Below are 13,707 nucleotides of genomic sequence, written 5' to 3'. Positions count from 1 at the left end.
AAGGGCATCAGGAACAATCTGTGCTCATTTTTATCAGCTTCAACTCTATCAAGCAGTCTCATCCTTTGCGGTTGTCATCCTTGGACATCAGTCTCCAGTCAGTTTCTGTATCCTTCCAATGCAGACCCGCACTTGCAGGTTTCCAGTGAGTTTCTGTGCCTGCAACCCTGGACTGGTGCTGCATCTCTGATGCCTTAGTTCAACAGATTCCATCTTCTCAGCTGAGATGCTACAGAGCACACTGTCTGAATTCACTGAAAATTAAAGACTCCCACAGTTGGGAACCTATACACGGTGGTACACTTTGTACCCACATGAGGATGGATAAGTTAAGAACCCCTGAAATTCAATGCCACATTGGAGGCTGCTTCAGTTTCTGCCAGAAACTTCAGGTGAGAATGCCTACCTGGCGCCAATCCTCCCCAGCTGTACCCACACAAGTCTTCAGGGGTTGGTGGCAAATGAGGTGTCTGAAAATTGTGCTGGAGTAGCAAAGGCTTCATGCAGAATGGGGTGCCAGGCTGCAGAGGGGCCCATAGCAGATGTCACTCAGGAGAAGAGGTAGGATGCAGATTTGAGGGAGCCGGGCTCCTAGTACTCAGTGCTTATTCCAAGGTCCCAAAGACTTCAGTACAAGTCCATTATTGACAAGAAAATTGTCATGAATTTTAAAATGACAATTGGTTTCTCCTGAAGACTTTTTTCTTGGCTTACAGATAGCGAACTTCTCACTGAATACGTCCACGGTGTTTTGTTTACCTATACATACGTTTGGTGTCTCCTTTTGTGTAAATTTATTTTCTTAAAAAGACTGCATTCATATTGCTAAAGGGAAAGAAGAAGAAACTGCTCAAAAGAAAGAAAATGAGAATGAGAGAAAGGAGACAAGAAAAAAAGAAAACATTACATCTATATATATATAGATATATATAGATATATATATGATGTATACATATTATATATCATATATATGAGATACGTATGATGGGTAATTATACTACCAATCTCTGTTAGCTCATCAAAATGAATGGTTTGTGGTCTTATTTTTTAATCAGTTTTTCATACCTCTATCTTGTAATATGAGCAGTTACTTTGAAGTCAATACATAACATTAACCATTGTTAATCTCATATTATTTTGTTGTGAAATTCTGTACAAATACTTTTATACTTTTTCCTTTATAAAATAAATTTAAAAGCAAAGCTCCATTCACATTGCTTTAGATACCATTCTAATGACTCCATTTTAACTTTTTCACCTCCTTGAAACTTCATCTCCAGCTACCCTCTGTCACATGGACTGAGGCTTTCCCACAGGACCTTATTTAATACTGCACAAATGCATGTTCCTTAGATCATTTTTGTGATTATAAACCATACTCAGCTTTGAACTCTAAAATTTGAAGTCTTTATATTTTCAGACATTTTGCATATTCTAAAATGCAAAATAGTTTTTAAGCATCCAAAAATTTTTGTACAATAGTTTACACATCTTTCTCTCTCTCTCTCTCTCTCTCTCTCTCTCTCTCTCTCTCTCTCTCTCTCCTTTTTTTTTTTTTTTTTTTTTTTTTCTTTTTTGGTACCAGGGATCGAACTCACAACCTCAAACTTGCCGGGCAGACACTTTGACTGCTGGGCTAAATCCCTAGTAGTTTGTACATCTTTTATGAAGTTTTTAATACTCTTGAGGTAGAATCAGATCACATAATACACACACACACATGCACACACACACACACACACGCACACACACCCACACACACATACACACACACATTAGGTAAATGTTTGTGTTTTCCAGAAATCTATTTTCAAGTAGCATTTATGTGTGGATAAGGGCAAAGGGGGAAACTGAAATTGGGAAAATATCTAAATTTGTTTAATAACATTAAGAAAAAATACTAGTAGTTTCCAACATTTAGGGTTAATCTTTTTATCACAGTCTTCTTTGTTAGGGCAAAAAACAAAGATGCAGATTCTCGTGCTATTTGTGAGAATTTGTTATTTATATTAATTAACATTGGCTTTATATGTGTTGAAGTATTAAAAAATCAAATGCACCTGAATGTATTCATTGTACGTACTGTTTACAATCACTTTATGTGTCAGCTCGCTCTAGAATTTAATCTCATGATCATTCTATGATGCAGCCTCATAATTTGTGCACACTTTTTGGATGCTGTTTGAGGAGCACAAATTGTAAGTCATTTACTTTCATTTCCCTAAGGAAAGATTTTTACCAAATATTCAATATTTCCATTATATAATCTGCAAAACCCATTGCCACATTAGACAATATAAAATAACAACTGAGCATGGAAGGAAACTTAATTTAAATAATTATGTATGCTTCACCATATAGGCTGAACTAAGCATACTTCTCAACTTATGTTTCTTCTTCTACATATAAAATTAATAATTTCTCAATTGTTGCTCAATTTTAAGAATAAAATATAAACTTCTCCATTGTTTTATAATCATAGTCTTGATAACTCTTTTAATTCTCTGAAGACTCAAAGGTAAGGCAACAAATTAACAGTTCCCTAATTGTCTTATTTTTTTTTTCCTTGCAAAAACATCTTCTTTTCTAAAAAATACAGAAAATTTCTCTTTGTTGTTATTGTATAAAACTTATTTCATGTGTTGGTTCCCTTTCCCCTCTTTTTCTATGAACTCTCCAATTTTTATCAGCTCTGTTACTAAGAGTACCATGCTCTTATCTCAAAAAAGCAAGAAGATTGACACAAGGAATTTCTTAGAACTATCTTTGCATTGTCAGTTACCTGCGTATAACAAAAACATTCGTTTTAAAAATCTAGTGGTTTTTCTTCATTTTTAAATGTTAAATGCACTTTTAGCTTCTGAAGTTGTAGAGCAAATTTATTTTCTGTGTGAAATAGATTTACAATCCAAATATTAATATACCATTTCTGTCCACATATGAATCCGTAAAAATATTTCATCTATAAAATATGTAAGTCAGGATATATAAGACTATTATATAGTATGTATTTTTGCTTAGCAATTAAAATTCAAACTGGTTCTGTGTGTACATAAATGGAAAATATTTAACCCAAACAGCAGTTCACTTACCCATAGCAGGCTTCTTAAGTTCCATGAATTGAAATATTCTTTTTTCAAAGAACTGAAAATAGTTTTTATTATGCTCTGACTGTAGAATATGATGTCTCAGGCACAGATGTTTCCATGTATAAAAAAAAATCATTTATCCCTCAAACATCTTAAATCAATGACATTTTTTAAGTTATGCAAATGATATGGAAGACCATTGAAAATTCTTTATATTTGAAACATAAATATTGTTCTCTTTGTAAAAATCTAATTGCAATTGACTATGAAAGTAAATTTCATACGCATGTAATTGTGATAATTTATTAATTAATAATCTCAGTCTGTAGTATAAAATTGCAACTTTTTTCTCTCTAATGCTATGTTAGTCTGCTCAGGCTGCATAGAAAAATACTAGAATCTGGGCATCTTAAATGAGTGAAGTTAAATTTTTCTCAGTTTTGGAGGCTGAGAGCCTTGGAGCAAGATTAAAAAGTACTTTTTTTTCTCCTAAAGCTTCTCTTTTACTTGTAGATATCAAACTAGTAAGTGATTTGTATGACCTCATTTAGGCTTAAATGTCTTCTACCAATTAACAACAGTGACAAAATGCTACCTTCAGGAGAGGTGATACTAAGGAATTTCTAGGAATGAGATAAAATCTGTAGTTTAAATTCCAAAGGAGATAATTATAGATTACAAGGACATTTGGCAGTCAATCCTTTCAGCTTTATTTGTTTGATTTTTGTAAACTGAAAAGGTGACATTTGTGCCATTGTATGCTTAACTCTCTTTTCATTTGCAGGAGCTTGCAGCTAAGTGTTTCTTTTGAATAAGAGGAGACTTTGCACTTGGACTTTTCAGTAATGCGGCAGTTTTTAGGATATTGTCAGCTATTGGAAATGGACTAAATGACTTTTGCATACAAGGCTGTGCATAACTCTTTGAGAGGCTGGGGGAGGGTCTTGTTGCTTGCCTCTAGATATTCCCTCAAAGCCTCCTGGGGTCACAGGTGGGTTTTTTCAGAGGTGGCTGGATCTAGATATGTGATGCTATGATTGATTTATGGTACAACGCTAGGATTAAGGGTACTGGGATTAAAGGTGTGAGATATAAGGCTTGCTTAGCACTTATCTCCTGCTCTGATTCTTCATTATTTTCTGTCTTTTGCCACCATGTAATGTTTCTTCTAGGCAGTGCCCCTCTGCCATGCCACACTGTCTTGGAATCACCCAACTATGGGCTGAAACATTTATAAACTGAGTCAAATAAACCTTTCCTCATTTAAAAAGAAGTGTAGCACATATTTAAAATCACTAAATAAAGTATAAATTTGTAAATTATAAATTTGTAAATTATAAATTTGTAAAGTATAAATTTGTAAAGTATAAATTTATAAATAAAGTATAATTTTGAATTAAATAATATAATATGTCAAGTTAAAAGTTTTACATTATTTTACAAGATACTTATTCTTTGATCATGGACCACCTCCGAAACTGAGTCAAAATACTTTCTCTTTTTAAGTCAGTTATTTCAAGTATTTGTTACAGTAACACAAAGCTGACAAACACACTTTTTGTAGGCCAACATATTCTTGACAGATTTTGAATATCACCAAATATTTCTATTGTCTTTTAACCCTTCTCTATGTGTACACATTTGTACATGAATACAGTATTTCCATGTACCTTCCCTTGTATGTAAATAATCAATCTTATCCATGCCTCTAGTATTAGACTCCTGATTTGGGATTAAAAATAGAAACATAATTCATAGATATTAAACAGAAAAGTTCCCATAAAGGAAAAATATAATTAAAAATGCATTGATAAAATATTCTCTTGGTAAAAAGTATTGTAAGCCCTCCATATATTTAGGTCATGTAGGACAAAGGTAAGACTTGGGAAAATTCAACTCAAGGTACTATTTTTGTCATAATCGTTGAAACTGGCAATTGAAGTGAGGATAGCAAATTTTTATTCCTATCTTCATTGCAACCTTGAGTGTCCAAAACCACTTGTAGCCATAAGAACTCTAAGGGAAGAGTTATTTTATGGGTGATTCCATATGTTATATATTGTCACTTTGTACTTACATGATAAAGCAAAATTATACGCAAACCTTTGTTTCTGGGGACAGTGTTGGTTTAGAGAAAGGCCCACCCTTTTTCTTGCAAAGAAACACCCCCCCTCATATCAGTTAAGTAACATCTACCAATGTCTTGTTAGTTAATTTATGAGGAGGCGAGAGATTTTTCCAAATTCCTCAAAATTACTTAAACTGTTTGTCCTCACTGACGATTTGGAACAATATTTTTTTTTTTTTAGCCAAATTTTTGTTAAGTAAATCTCTTTCCAGGTCCCTGAACTTTGCTGGCCCTTAGAGTTTAACTGGCATATAACCTGCTAAAATGTACCCGTAATACACTGACTTGAGGGTAGAATAATTTTTTTTTCTTCTATGTTAAAACCCACCCTTTCATTCTGGGTAGGATGAAAAAAACTATTCATTCTTCTGAGGCTTCTCCTACACCCAGTTCTTTTTAGCCTTGTTTATTTCTCCCTGTAAAAGATAAATTATGTTTGCCCGCCTTTACAGACACAGATTTTTAGTCATAAGATTGTCCCTATTGGAATAGCATACTTGAGATGGGCTGGCCAGGAAAGCAGGTGTGATCTGTTAATTGCAAAATTTCAAGACACATGCACAGAACTGTCCCCAAGACCCTGCATGTGAACTTCTAGTGGGAACTCCAGCAGTTTTGAATAGGATAGCATAGACCTGACATCAGTCTGAGGAATGGAAGATACAGGAAGTCACCATTAAGTAAGGGCTACTTGTTTTCTCAGTGTAGTCTGTTCTCATGTAGTGTTGGCAAACCCATAGCATACTTGCTGCAGTGGGCATTGAGTGCCCTCTACGCACAGAAACCAAGACATGCCAGCAGGCAAGCATGAGAAAACGGTTGTTTTTCCTCAACCAATCTAAAATCTCACTATTCAGTTTTAACTTCAGCATTGGTATTTGGCAGTTGGCTCACTCAGTCTCTAAAAGGTTCACCATCACTGCTGAAGTGTCCTAATTTTCTGACTTTTACTTGACCCAAACTCGCTGTGCAGGACACATTTCACTTCTGATTAATGCAAATTTTTTACGAATTCTTTGTTTAGGACAGAAAAAATCTAGAAGCCACCTCAAAGAGTAGACCCCTGCATCCAAAACTTGTTCGAGACCTACTCCAAGTGAAATAGTATTGACTACTCTTATTGCAGCTGTCTTCAGATTAAGTCCATACGATTCAATATTTGTTTATAATTTGAAAGGAATGTTGCAGCGTCATTGAAGTCTAGTACAGTTGTTAGTATATGATGATAAAAAATTAAGAACTACTGCTTGATATAATACTCATTTGAATTATGCCTCTTTATATAAGTTAACTTTTATTATATCACTGAAAAAATTTTTGTAGAAATTGTGATAACTAATACCTACTATATAATGAAAAAAGGAAAAGAAAGCGATAAAATAAAAATATTACAGAGAAAATATATTGCATAAATTAGAAATGTTTTCCTCAAATAGTGTAGCTTAACTTATTCTAAAGCATGAACAATAGATAATCTTTTATCTTCAGTACTACAAAAGAGGGAATCTGCATCTAAAGTCAAAAAATAGTAAAAATAAGGTGCTGATTCAGTCTAATACAAGACTCTTAATGAAGCTCAATCAAATAAATAAGGTCACTTCTAGAACAACTTATTATATCATAATTTATGTGTGAAATACTAATAAAATGTAAAGATAATATTTAACTTGATTTCAAAATTTTAAGCTTTTGACAAGAAATTTTGTAAAGGTGATCAAAAAAGAGGCAAACAAAATATAGTTACCCTGTAGAACATAGAAATCACTGCTGAGGATTGCACAGTTAATCTTAGTTCTATTCTTAAAGAAAACTGTAATACTACCAAAAATATCTATGAGAATTACCACCGTAGGGAGGCTGAAAAACAAAATTATAATTATTCTCTGTCATGTGTGAAACTAGATATTAGCTTAAAAATTTTAGATTAATCATTTTAATACAAAATATGATGGGTTCTTCTCAAAGGATTGGTAAAAAATTGTAAAAGTTTTTAAATCTTTTATAATATAAGTTTTGGTTTTAACACTTTAAATGTGCCTGAAATTTGTTCAGTGGTTCAAGAATGAACTCTGTTCATTAGGATATTCTCATAGAGATATTAGAAAGATAATATCTAGATATTAGGACATGTACTGTAGTAGATACATTAGAAAGACTTTTTACTATAAATATTAGAAATAAATCATCTATATTTCATATTCTATATCTAACAAAGCTAGGGGGAAAAGATATAGAGCATCTTGTCAAAACAACCAACAGGAGCAAGTAGGAAGGTGCAGAAGCAGCAGCCTGAATACTATTTTCACTTGTAGTTTGCTTCAAACCTAATTCGCAAAGCTGGAATCTGACCGCATTCCTCCTTAATTATTCAAAATCATGTGAATGCCAGTTTTAAATTACAATGGATCATATATTGGAAAATTATTTTCATAGAAAATTAGTTCTTTCAATTAAAATAGCTGATCTCTGAAAAATGCATTTCCCCTTGCTTATTCACAGCCATAATTAAAATATTTCAATCACAAATCAAATTGTGATTCAATTGCTTCAATTCAAAGCAATGATTACTATTGGATCAATCAACAGGAAGTTCTGCCAGTTACCATAGAAATGACTGAGTCACCTATTAGTCTTCTAAATAAAAATTAAATACATCTTTCAAAAGTTTAAAAATATGTTAAATGGAATAAATATGATTTATTGTCAAAATATAAGGGTCTACTTGAACAGTATCATTATAGTGTATATAATAGTTGTTATCCACGAAAAAGTTTATTAAGAACATCAAAAAATACTTTGGTGTTGACATTTGTCAGACTAAGTTCAAATGATCAAAGACATTAATATGCTCATAAGACAAGTACTTAAACTTTCATTTATGTAATATAATTATTAATATACATAAAATAGCTTTTAAGATGTACATTATACATTTATCTTTTATTTCAAAAAAGACCAGTGTTTCTTTATTTTCACTAGTTTTCTATGTGAAATACAGAACAAAAAGTGAAAAAGTTAAAACTGAAAAAGAAAAGGAAATTGAAAAAGATGAGATAAAATTATGAAAGTACACAATAAATGGATATGTGAATGGAATAGATAATAAATTTGTATCAAAATAAATTATCAAAGTAAAACATGATTTTTTTAATACAGCATGTGTCTATGCCTCATAATTTGTCATAAATCAACCACAGCATGGAAAGATATTGAGATTCTCAGTGCATGAAATGTTTGTTATAAATATTCAACTAAACTGGAATGTTAACACAGCAGATATGAGTAACTGCAACAAAAGAAATTCATAAGACAGAAAAGCTTTAATCTTTCTCTTAGATATTTTGTGATTACTAATTACTAATCAAATATTTTCAAGCTTTATATATTTTAACATGGTACAAAAATCAGAAGAGAAAGCTGTCTTTCACATAAACTTCGCATGTTAAAATCTCCATCTTTTATATTTTTAAATTTATATCTTCACAAAAAGAGATGATTCACTTAATGATAAATTCTGATTAAAATCTCAGCAAAGAAAATCAATGTAGCTAAAGAAAAAATATTTAAACATGAAAAAGAAACTTGCAATTTTCTCACAAAACAATAGATAAGCAGCCTAAATTTCAATGTGTTTCTTGTCCTATTTCATACAGGTAGTGTAGAAAGTGAAACACCCTTCTACTAATAGGCATATGGTCACTGATGTTTTCTGTTTCCTTTTTATTTACGGCAGGGGTTCTTAACTGACACATAATTGAAAAACAATAAAGTTCTCACTTTAAAAGTGTATCATTCAGCGACTCTTACTGCACTCAAAAGTTATAAAACCATAATCTCTGACATGTTACAGAACATTATGATCAATGCAAAAGAATCCTTACACATAAGTACTGAATTCCTATACTTTAGATCCCGCAACCCCTGACAACTACTAATTAACTTTTTGTTTTTATGAATTTCCCTGTTGTGGACATGTTTGAAATTTAAAAATGTGTGAGCTTTTGTTTGTGAATTCATTCTTTTGGTATAATGTTTTTAAGATTCATTCATATTTTGGCATATAACAATTCTTCAATTTTAAAGAAAATAATACTAAATTACCAACTTGTTATCTCACCGGTTGATGGTCATTGGCCTGTTTCTATTTTTTTCATTAAACTATGAATCACAGTGTTGTTATCCTCCCAGCTGACATGAATGGCATCTCGTTATGGTTTTGATTTGCAGTTTCTAAAACCTCAAGATGTAAAGTATCATTTCATATTTTTATTACTCATCTTTTTCTTAGAAAATCTCTGTCCAGATCCTTTAGCCATTTTTAAAATTGGGATGCATGTCTTTTTGTTGTTCAGTTTTAGTAGTCTATTGCACTTTGTGGATTCTAAGTCTTTATGATAGATGATTTCAGAATAGTTTCATTATTTAAATTGTTTTACTTTCTGATTATATTCTTTAAGTCAAAAAAAATAGTCTTTTCTTTAGTCTTGCAATGCTGGAGATCAAACCCAGGGCCCCACGAATGGTAAGCATTTGCTTTACTACTGAACTGCATTCTTATTCCCAAAAGATTTTTTAAATTTTTTAAAAAGTCCAATTTATTTTTCTTTTCTTACATTGGTCATCCATTTGGTGTCATAACTAAGGACTGTTTGCAAAATCTAAAGTCATAAGATATTACTCTGGTTTTCTTTGAAAAATGTTTTATGTTGCCTCTTACTGTGTTGTAGTCAGGGTTTAGAAGGAAATGAATTTAATAAAGGATACATAATTTTAGAATTATTTTATAATATGCACCCAAAGATTCAAATGCAGAAAAAGAGTGCATAAAATCTGCCCCCATCCTAGAGACCTAAAGAATTCAGCTGAAGGCCTGGTTTCATGACAATATTCTTTAAGAGTTCAGCTGAAGACCTAGAGCCCATGGCAATGTTTTCCACAAGTCCAACTGGAAGCCTAGAGCCCACAACCATGTCTCATGCAAGTCAGTGTCAAGCACCTGTACTGGGAAGTGCTAAAGGTCTGTGGTACAAGCTAGAAATTCTGCACCAGTAAGATGAAGAATCTGTGCCAGCAGACTGAGGGATCTGCACTAGAGTAGGAAGCAAGGATCAAGGAAAGGACCAGATCTCCTTCAAAAAGAACTGCAGCCAATCTCAGAGACAAGAGAGGACCTGCGCTCCTCTTACTATAAGGACAGATGTGTTCATTCTGAAAAACCAGTGTGACTATCTTCTCCAGGAGAATAAATAGCACACCATCTTTTGCTCCAGCTTTGTTTTTACACTGGTAACAACAATCCTCAAGTTGACTAATTCAGTTCAGCTGGGTGTTATAATATGACCATTAGCTAATCCACCACAAATTGTTTAGGTTTTTGATTCACCTTTAGGTGATTTTAATACATAGTATAACGTAAGAGCCTACATTTACCCTTTATTCCAGATGTTTACTCATTCCATACCATTGATTAAAGAGATTGTTATTCTCCCATCAAAGACTACTGACACTCTTGTAAAAATAAATTGAATCTTTAGATCAGTTACAGGAATGTTACCATCTTCATAAAATTAGATCCTCTAATCTATGAGTATCAGATAATTCAATTAGGTCTACTTAATGTATTTTTCTTAATATCTTTAAATGATGCTTTACATTTCAGTTTAGAGTTGTTGCACTCTTTTTGTTAAATTTCTTTCTTTATTTTTATTTATTTATTTACTTATTTTGGCACCAATATATTTGGTATTTTGGTATTTATTTATTTATTTTGGGTTGAATGCACCACTTCCCACTGGCCAGGCAGGCACTTAAGTGATAAGTACCTAGCCCCAAAATTTATTTCTAACAATTTTACTTTTCTTGATATAACTCCTATTGTTAGTTGGTAGCATGAAAATATAATTGCATTTTATGTGTTGTCTTGGTTGCTTTTCTAAGATTGCTGAGATGAAATATGTGACACCCAAAATGAAGGGAGGAAATGTTTTTTAGCTTACAGTTTTGGAGATTTACAGACTTAGGTGGCTCCAAGGCAGGGTGGCATAGTTAAGGTGCAACCCATTCACAGCAGCCACAAAGCACAGGAATGAACGGGCAAAAAGAGAAAGCTCGCCTCCTTCCCTCCCTTATTTTGTATGCCAGCTCCCCACCTCTGGGCTGGAGCAGCACTTACATGCCAATCCCAGCACCTAACAGTGAACCAATCATAAATGCTAGACTCAGCTGCCTTCGAAAGGCCCACCTCCATGACCTTATGAGACTTTGGGAGGACATTTAAACACAGACCATAACATATTAATATAATTACTTGGTGTATATTGATCTTTTATTTTATAGCATGTTGCACTCATTTATTGCCTCTATCACATTGTTTTCTAAATCCTATTATCTGTTAAATATGAAGTGTCACCCCGAAGAGTCATGGATCAAGAGCTTGATCCTCAAGCAAGCAAGTTGGAGTATACAGATGACTGAATCATGGGGACACATGAACTATTAGGAAGGAAGTCCCAGTTGGAAGAATTCAGTCACTGGGGGAATAGTTTTGAATACGTCTCTTACCTAACCCCTTTTCTACCACTTTTTCTTGTTCTGCTTCATAGTTACCATAAACTGAGTGACTTTGCTTCATCATCCCTTTCTACAGTGATGTTCTGGCTCACCACAGCAACAGAATCAACTACCATGGAATGAAACAGTGCAACAAAACAAACTATTTGTTCTTTATGTTTTATGTGTCAGGCATTTTGTTCCAGTAATGTAATGGAATGACAAATGCAGAGCATTTACAGTTTTTTTTTTTTAAATAAATATTGTGTCTCCCAGAAATAGAAACAATTTGAGTTCTTTTCTTCTAATCTGTACCTACTTTAAATCTTAATCCTGGTGTAGAAACTTTAGTGTTTCAACATTAACTACTGTATTTCTGAGGTTATATTTTTTAGCCAGTTAAGGAAGTTCTTTTTTAATTCAGATTTATATGACTTTATCATTAAAGGATATTGATTTCTACCAATGTCTTATATATCATTGAGATAATTATATACACATTTCTTTTACTATATTAACCCAATGCATTACACTGACTGATTTTCACATTTTCAACTAAAGCTATGTCTATGGAATAAATTCCACTTGAAAATGGCAGATAATAAAGATAATCTCTTTAAATTGCAAGAAAATATTTCCTCTGTTTTTTGAACAGTTCATGAAGAGTTGGTGATAATTCTCTGTAGAACATGTAGTAGGAGTTAACAGGAATTCATCTTTCTAGTCATGTGTTTATCTTTGTGAACATATATTCCATTAGTAGACCAATCTCTTTTCTCGTTATAGTTCTTCAAATTTATCTATCTATTGTAGCTAATTACAGTGCTTATGTATTTTAAGCATGTGCAAATTACAGTAAAAAGATGCTACATAGAAAATTTCAGAAATCAGAATATCAAAACACACTGTTTTATGTAGCACCATGAAATCTTGCACTATCCCTCTCCATTCCCCTTCAAATGTGAATCGTCCCTTTGCTCTGTAGTGTTGTGTGCACTACTAATTTATCATTTCGAATACATTTCGGTTGTCAAATTGCCTTTAGCATTATTAGCGTACTCATTTCAAGTAACCCTTACTTAACTTAGTAATGAAATTACTTTGAGTTCTTCAGAGTAGCAGGACCAATAGACTACATATTTAATTATAAAAAAGAAAATATTAGACCGGCTCATTCTAGCAAGGGTGAGTAATCTCACAATGGCCTTCTGAAGGTTGAACTCCCAAGGAAACTGAAGCTACTGAGTCTAAGAAGCTGGGAATCTCAGACAGTGAGACCAATGATGCAATTCTAGTCCAAGCTCAAAAATCTGAAAGATCACTGGAAAGCCACTAGTGCAGGTTTACATGCAGAGGCAGAAGATGGAGTGATGTCCACAGGTGATGGCTGCTGTACAGCACACCTGCGAAGAAGCCTTGAGTGCACCCAGACTAAAGGTCCTGCTGTTTCTTTCTCCATTCCATTGGAGCACGCAGCCCAGTGGATGGTGGTACCATCCTCATTCAAAGCAGGGCTTCCCCTCTCAGATTTGCAGGCTCAGACATAATCCTCTCTGAAAACTCCTTCTCCTGACACATACAGAATTATGCGTCACCAATTTTCTAAGCATTCTTCAATCCCATCAAGTTGACAACTAAAAGTAATAACCATCAGAGGCCTCAGAACACAAAAATACAGACACTGCCAATTTGGCTATACGAAAAAGAAAAAAAAAAGTTCTCCTTATGAGCAAAAGCACTAAAATTCGTTATTTAATGAGAAAAAAGCTGTGTAGTAATGTTGCTAAAATCTGGGTAAAATTGAATCTTCTTGAGATATTGTGAAGAAAAAAAATGTGCTAGCTCCATTGTCAAAATTCAAACTAAAATTTATATCACAGTGTGTTGTAAGTTCTTGTGTGGGATGGAAAAATCATTCAATTTGTGGGTAGAAGACTTAAA

General features: G+C 33.2%; 1 pseudogene; it reads left to right on the top strand.

The window, feature by feature from the left end:
• Nucleotides 1–314: 314 nt before the first annotated feature.
• Nucleotides 315–13,707, top strand: part of LOC100713459 (small ribosomal subunit protein eS1-like) — an 82,182-nt pseudogene continuing 68,789 nt past the window's right edge.

This window comes from Cavia porcellus, unplaced genomic scaffold (assembly GCF_034190915.1).
Source record: "Cavia porcellus strain 051 isolate PalLab524CR breed Dunkin Hartley unplaced genomic scaffold, mCavPor4.1 scaffold_30, whole genome shotgun sequence".
Classification (NCBI taxonomy): domain Eukaryota; kingdom Metazoa; phylum Chordata; class Mammalia; order Rodentia; family Caviidae; genus Cavia; species Cavia porcellus.
Note: the sequence above shows the minus strand (reverse complement) of the source record. Positions and strands in the feature narration are given on the sequence as shown.